Below are 7,563 nucleotides of genomic sequence, written 5' to 3' on the forward strand. Positions count from 1 at the left end.
CTCCTGTTAAAATATTTCCTACTCGCAACCTAGCCACAAAATTCCCCATCTCTACAAATAAAGCTGATTTCAGTTAATGTGTAGGAGAAAGCAACCTAATTTAAATTGCTTTATCTCTGTGAGGCTAATGGCACATCAACCCTAAAAATATAGATTAATTTTGTTTAAAAAAGGATGCGTTAGCTAAATGAAGTCTTCATTTGTCATCGGACATGTATTTGAGCAAACTCCGGGAGATAGTGAAGGACAGGGAAGCCTGATGTGCTGCAGTCCATGGGGTTGCAAAGAGTCATACATGCTTAGCAACTGAACAACAACAATTAAAAAAAAAATAAAAAACACAGGTGCTGAGGGAGGGATATTTTTCAGTCAAGGCCAGCCATGGAGCCCTGTGTGGAGGTGTACCTCAGGGTTCACCATGCCAGAGTTATTCTAACACCTTGCAGATGCTTCCTTTCCTCTACTCTTGGACTGAGGATGCCTTTGAGACAGCAGGCTGACTACTTATTTATTATCAAGTTCTGTTTGAAACAACTGATGTTTCACCTCCTTTGTATGACGCACTGTGATAAATATAGTATATTTAGATACATAAAGTCTCAGGAAACTTATAGTTTAATTATGACTGCAATTTTACCTAATTGTTTCCTTAGAGGAAACTAAATTTTGCATCTGTCCTAGGTGGCTCTCCTACTGTCTAATATTTGTTGCTGTTGTTTAGTCACTAAGTCATGTTTGACTCTTTTGTGACCCTATGGACTATAGCCTGCCTGTCTGCTCTGTCCATGGGATTTCTCAGGCTAGAATAGTAGAGTGTGTTGCCATTTCTTTCTCCAGGGGATCTTCCTGACCCAGGGATTGAACCTGGGTCTCCTGCATTGGCACTAGTGGTAAATACCCCGCCTGCCAGTGCAGGAGACAGAGGAGACGTGAGTTTGATCCCTGGGCCTGGAAAATCCCCTGGAGAAGGAAATGGCAACCTTCTCCAGTATTCTTGCCTGAAGAATCCCGTGGACAGGAGGAGCCTGGTGGGCTATATAGTCCATAGGGTTGCAAAGAGTTGGACAAGACTGAAGCCACTTAGCACACACACACTCCTGCATTGGCAGGTGAATTCTTTACCACACACACACATATAAAAAAAAAAGAACTAGCTCTGAACTTGGGAAAGTCATCAACTTTAAGGAATTTTTTTTCTATTTTTGCGGGGCGGGTGGTGGGGAGGGCTGGACCATGAGGCTTATGGGGCTGTAGATCCCCCGCATCAAACTGGGACCCTTGGCAGTGAAAGCATGGAGTATTAACCGCTGTACCATCAGGGGATTCTTGGGGACTTTGTTTTCAAACCTATAGAGTCTTCCAACTCAAGTGTTAGAGTTACAATAATACCACTCCTATGTGATCTTAGAATTTCTCTCTCCTCTTCAACCCTTCTGGTCTTCATAATGCTTCTGCCTTCACAGTTCTGATTTACAATACTGCCTACACCCACTGTTAGATTGGTTACTTCTTAGCAAAGTATATCTCCTGCGTTGAGACTATGCCCTTAGGTTGTCCTGAATCTATCCTCTGTCAGTATCTGAGGTCAAGTTCCTCTGAAATTTCAAATTCCAATTTATTTGAAGTTGAAAACTAATAACTTAATAATGGTCTTTTTTGTATTTGCCCATGCTATATTAACTCATGAAGAATGAGACTGAAGAAAAGAAGGAAGAGAAAGGAAATTAGGTTGGATTTAATAACTGTCAAGTTTACCACACACCATAGGCCACACATTATTGGGCCCCTAGAGGGTGGACCCTCTACCTCTTACCTACTGGCTAGTCTACCTGAAGGTGTTTACCTTTCCCATTCTCTGTACGAACCATACTCTGTAATAAAAGGGGAAATAGACCATAAATTAATTTGTCCACCACTTCTCTGGTACTTTTAAAAAGAATTTCTAACACTATCTCACTCTGGTGCCACTATATATATCTGTGTCATATCTGTTATCTTCCAGAATTTGATTTTAAAGTTTTATCTAAACAAGTGTATTAGGATTCTCCAAAGAAACAGATTGAGATACAATAGGGTGCATACATTTATTGAAATAAATTTTAGTTTTTAAGGAATTGGCTTACACAGTTATGGGGCTGCCAAGTCCAGGATCTGCAGGGTGGGCCATGAGGCTGGAGAATCAAGGAGGAAACATTGTAATTCAAGTTTGAAGACTGTCTGCTGGCAGAATTACCTTTTGATCAAGGGACTTCAGCCTTTTGTTCTTTTCAGGCTTTCAGTTAATTGGATGAGGCCTACCCACATTATGGAGGGAAATCTACTTTATTCAAAGTTCACCTATTTAAATGTTAACCTCACCAAAAAACACCCTCACAGACACATCCAGAATAATATTTGACCATATGTCATGGCCCAGCAAAGCTGCCACAGAAAATTGACCATCATAGTAGGAACAAGTATAAAAAACAATTGTATCCTATTTCAGAATACTAGAGCAAAGTGCCCTCCTGGATAAGAATTATCCTAGTGTTTCTCAGGACTGATATGATTGCAACATTTTGAACATTATGGCTTTCCTACCTAGATCCCAGAATCCAGTGCTTTATGAGTTGTGGGAGTGGAATGGGAAGAGTGGGCATGGAGGGAGAGTGGTACTATAGTTGCTCTTGGAAAAATTAATAGATATTTCCTTCTTCCGTTGTAACTAAAGGATTTTGTCCTAGTCCCCTTTTTAGAATCTTCATTCCAGAATTATGAGAAACATTTAAAAACTCTTCAAGCTTGCATTTCATGTAATGAAACTATAAAACATAATCCTTAACAGAAGTAGTCATTTTCATTTTGCATTTATTTATATGTTGAACTTCTAACAACTTCTAATTCCTTCATGGGAGGAAATTTATGAGACATTTGTGGTGACTCTGGGTGGTCCCTTTGTTGTTCTATTTTCATTTTATTTGCGATTTTGACAATTAAAAATTATTTAATCTTTAAACTTATACAAAGTGAGAGAAATGGCCAAGTTTACATCAAAATGCAAATCAAAACTACAGACTACTGTTTAAACATGGGAGTTGAAATTTAAGAATGGGAATTGAAATTAAGCTCAAACTAGAAGGATCACAGATTGTTTTTTGACATACTCTCTGGGACTTTTCAAAATAAGGTAATTTGGGTATAAAAAGTCATTACTTTGTTCACATATAAGGTTATATGAAATAGTTTATCACAAAGCTAACATTCAGTTTTTAAGTGTAGAAATATTAGACTGTAGACAATTAAAATCTATCTTCATCATGTTTTTTAGTCAGATAAAACCTGATCCATGAAGTAATTAGGAAGTCTGTGCCTCATATTCCAGCTTAAGGAGAGATTATTATCCTATTAATAACAGCTCCTCTTTTGTTGTGGTGGTTTTATACCCTCTTTCTGAGTTCCAGCAGTTTTCCTCTATGGCATTGCTGTAGTTTTGCTCAAAGAAGTTACTGTTTCTGTTTTGACTGATTCATTCATAAGCACATCAAGTTCACACCCTTTGGAAGGAGAGGGCACGGAATAGTGGCAAGAGGGGAGAAATCTTTAAAAAAATCCATCAAGAAATGAGCATAGCACATGAAGATGATATGAGTACTAGTATTTAAAAAAAAAAAAAATGCCCTACCTAGGAATAATCTTCTCTTTCTGCCTCCCTCCCTCACCCTGACACACTCTAATTCTATTTAATCCTTGTGTTAAACCTTGATTATTTGCCTGCACATTACATTGTAGAAGTCAATGCTAATATACATAGAAATATGTGCATTTAACAGAAGTTTTATGTTAACAAATGATACCAAAAAATTTTTGCATATTTATTGCCGAAAAAAAAAAAGCTTGGCTCCTTTTAAATTCTTCTCTATTAACCACATATTGAAGAGTAATGGGATATTCATATGTCTACTTTGCTACTTGACTGTAAACTTCTGGAAGGAAGGGGTAGACCTTATTCATCTTTGTTGATAGAAGAGCTAGCACTAGTGCAGTGCCTGGCACACAAAACACATCTCAATGAGAAGAGCTGAATGAAGCATTGTATCAGCTCAGTTCAGTCGCTCAGTCATGTCCAACTCTTTGCGACCCCATGGACTGCAGCACACCAGGCCTCCCTGTCCATCACCAACTCAGAGAGTTTACCCAAACTCATGTCCATTGGGTCGGTGATGCCATCCAACCATCTCATCCTCTGTCGTCCTCTTCTCCTCCTGCCCTCAATCTTTCCCAGCATCAGGGTCTTTTCAAATGAGTCAGCTCTTCGCATCAGGTGGCCAAAGTATTGGAGTTTCAGCTTCAATGTCAGTCCTTCCAGTGAACACCCAGGGCTGATCTTCTCTAGAATGGACTGGGTGGATCTCCTTGCAGTCCAGGGAACTCTCAAGAGTCTTCTCCAACACCACAGATCAAAAGCATCAATTCTTCGGTGCTTAGCTTCCTTTATAGTCCAACTCTCACATCCAGACGTGACTACTGGAAAAACCATAGCCTTGACTAGACAGACTTTTGTTGGCAAAGTAATGTCTCTGCTTTTTAATATGCTGTCTAGGTTGGTCATAACTTTCCTTCCAAGGAGTAAGCGTCTTTTAATTTCATGGCTGCAGTCTCCATCTGCAGTGATTTTGGAGCCAAAAAAAAAAATAAAGTCTGTCACTGTTTCCATTGTTTTCCCATCTATTTGCCATGAAGTGATGGGACCAGATGTTATGATCTTAGTTTTCTGAATGTTGAGCTTTAAGCCACTTTTTCACTCTCCTCTTTCACTTTCACTCTCATCAGAGGCTCTTTAGTTCTTCTTCACTTTCTGCCATAAGGGTGGTGTCATCTGCATATCTGAGATTATTGATATTTCTCCCAGCAATCTTGATTCCAGCTTGTGCTTCATCCAGCCCAGCGTTTCTCATGATGTACTCTGCATATAAGCTAAATAAGCATAGTGACATACACAGCCTTGATATACTCCTTTTCCTATTTGGAACCAGTCTGTTGTTCCATGTCTAGTTCTAACTGTTGCTTCCTGACCTGCATACAGATTTCTCAGGAGGCAGGTCAGGTGGTCTGGTATTCCCATCTCTTGAAGAATTTTCCACAGTTTATTGTGATCCACATAGTCAAAGGCTTTGGCATAGTCAATAAAGCAGAAATAGATGTTTTTCTGGAACTCTCTTGCTTTTTTGATGATCCAGCGGATGTTGGCAATTTGACCTCTGGTTTCTCTGACTTTTCTAAATCCAGCTTGAGCATCTGGATGCTTCTTAAGGCCCTTTTGACTTCACATTCCAGGATGTCTGGCTCTAGGTGAGTGATCACACCGTTGTGATTATCTGGGTCGTGAAGATCTTTTTTGTACAGTTCTTCTGTGTATTCTTGCCACCTCTTCTTAATATCTTCTGCTTCTGTTAGGTCCATACCATTTCTGTCCTTTATTGTATGACACTAGCATAAGTAATTGATGATAAATGGATGAATAATAAATGAGTATAGATGCAGTATGTTGGGCTTCCCTTGTGGCCCACAGGTAAAGAATCCGCCTGCCAGTGCAGGAGACACGGGTTAGATCCCTGATCCCGAAAGATCTCACGTGCAAGGAGTTACTAAGCCCGTGTGCCACAGCTACTGAGCCTGTGCTCTAGAGCCCCGGATCTGCCAATGATGAGCCCACGTGCCACAACTACTGAAGCCTGAGCACCCTAGAGCCTGTGCTCTTCAGGAAGAGAAGCCACTGCAGTGAGAAGCCTGAGCACTGGAACTAAACAGTAGCCCCCATTCTCCTTAACTAGAGAAAGCCTGCATGCAGCAACAAAGACCCAGTGTAGCCAAAAATAAATAAATAAAATTATATATATACATATAGATACATAGATAAAGACACAGTATGTCAATGTCAGGCTCAGCTTTTCTGATTAGTTTTCATTAGCAGCACATGACTAAGAAATTGTTCTGTTTATGTTAATTGGCAAAATAGCTGTTTTGACTTTAAAGGCAAACCACTTCACTATGGTTAATATCCCGTCCCTCACACTGCTCTACCTCCAAATTATGTTTATTCTCTTTGTAGTAAAATTTGAAAACTTCAAATAACATTTTGAAAAAAAGTATCTTCACAGACATCATACATGGTTTAAACCACATATTAAAGAGCATAGTAAGTAATTAAACCTGATAAGTAGAGACATAGAAATTATACCCATTTTAAAAATAATAATTAAGTTTTATCTTCAGAGCATCCTTCTACCCCATATCTTATGACTCCAGTTTATATCAAGTCCATTAAGTAAAATTATTTTTCCCATACTAAGATGGTAGGAAAATTTTTTCTTATTTTCTGTTAGGCCAAGTGTGTGCTGACTACTGTGTAAACACAGAAGTGGAAATACTAATATATCTGCAGTGATAATATTTAACAGTGATAACATTAACAATAATACTCTAACACATTCCTTATAATAAGGTTTTGATTATATTAAAGTTCTCTTTTCTCAGTGTAACTATCACTTCTTAAATTCCATAGCACTTGACAGATTTTATAGAGTGGATGCTTTGGTTTTGCCTGCTCAGCCATCTCCTTAACAAAAAAAAAATTTTAAAGCACTGTTAATAATAATAATAAAAATAATAATAGCTTACACTTACAAAGGACTAGCCATATGCTAGCACTAATTAAAGTGCTTTTCAGGCATCTACTCATTTATTGCTCAAACCATTCTATGAGGTAGGTATTATTTTTGTCCCTCTCTTACTTATGAGGTCTTTGAGGCATGGAGAAGTTAAATAACTTTTTCAAAGTCACACACAGTAAGTGGCAAAGCTGGAATTTGAACCCAAGCAATTTGTCTCCGACATCTGTCCTCTTAACCACCAAGAAATATAAATTTTAAAGTAAAATATGTGTTATGAATATCAGCCCTGTATTGACAAGGATTGTGTCTCTTTGATTTACCTTTGGATACACTGTCTTATACAGTACCTGGCACATATTTCCATAAATTGTTATAAAATGAATATCAAAGTAATGCAGATTCATTGCAGGATATCTAGAAAATGCTGATAAGAAAAAAAAAACCCTGTAACTCCAACATATAGAATTTTGGTATGTGTCATTTCAGTCTTTAATAAACATAGATACTTTTTTTTGCATATACACACACAAAATATCTTCCTTTATTATTATTGTAAATATTATTAATATCATTCTCTTATTATTATTTTTTCATTTGGAATTTTCCCAGGTAGAAAAGTACTGTCTGCAACAGTAATTCTTACCTTCTGTAACATTATACATTCTTCCATGATCAATTTTAATGTACATCTGTAAATAAAATTCATGTTGATGTCACAGTGGTGCTCTAAATAGATATTTCGGGTTGTTGTTGTTAAAATGTAGCAACATTGTTAAAATGTAAAGTAGCCTCATGTTTCTCTATCTGTAACACAAAATTATCAGCTGAAATTCTAAAAATTAGTAATATTTGAAAAATAATCTTGTTCTTAGCTGACGTAAGAATGAGTAAATTAAATGAATATACATGTGAA

The sequence above is a fragment of the Giraffa tippelskirchi genome, chromosome 2 (genome assembly GCF_054371585.1).
Source record: "Giraffa tippelskirchi isolate mGirTip1 chromosome 2, T2T-mGirTip1v1.2.pri, whole genome shotgun sequence".
Lineage (NCBI taxonomy): Eukaryota > Metazoa > Chordata > Mammalia > Artiodactyla > Giraffidae > Giraffa > Giraffa tippelskirchi.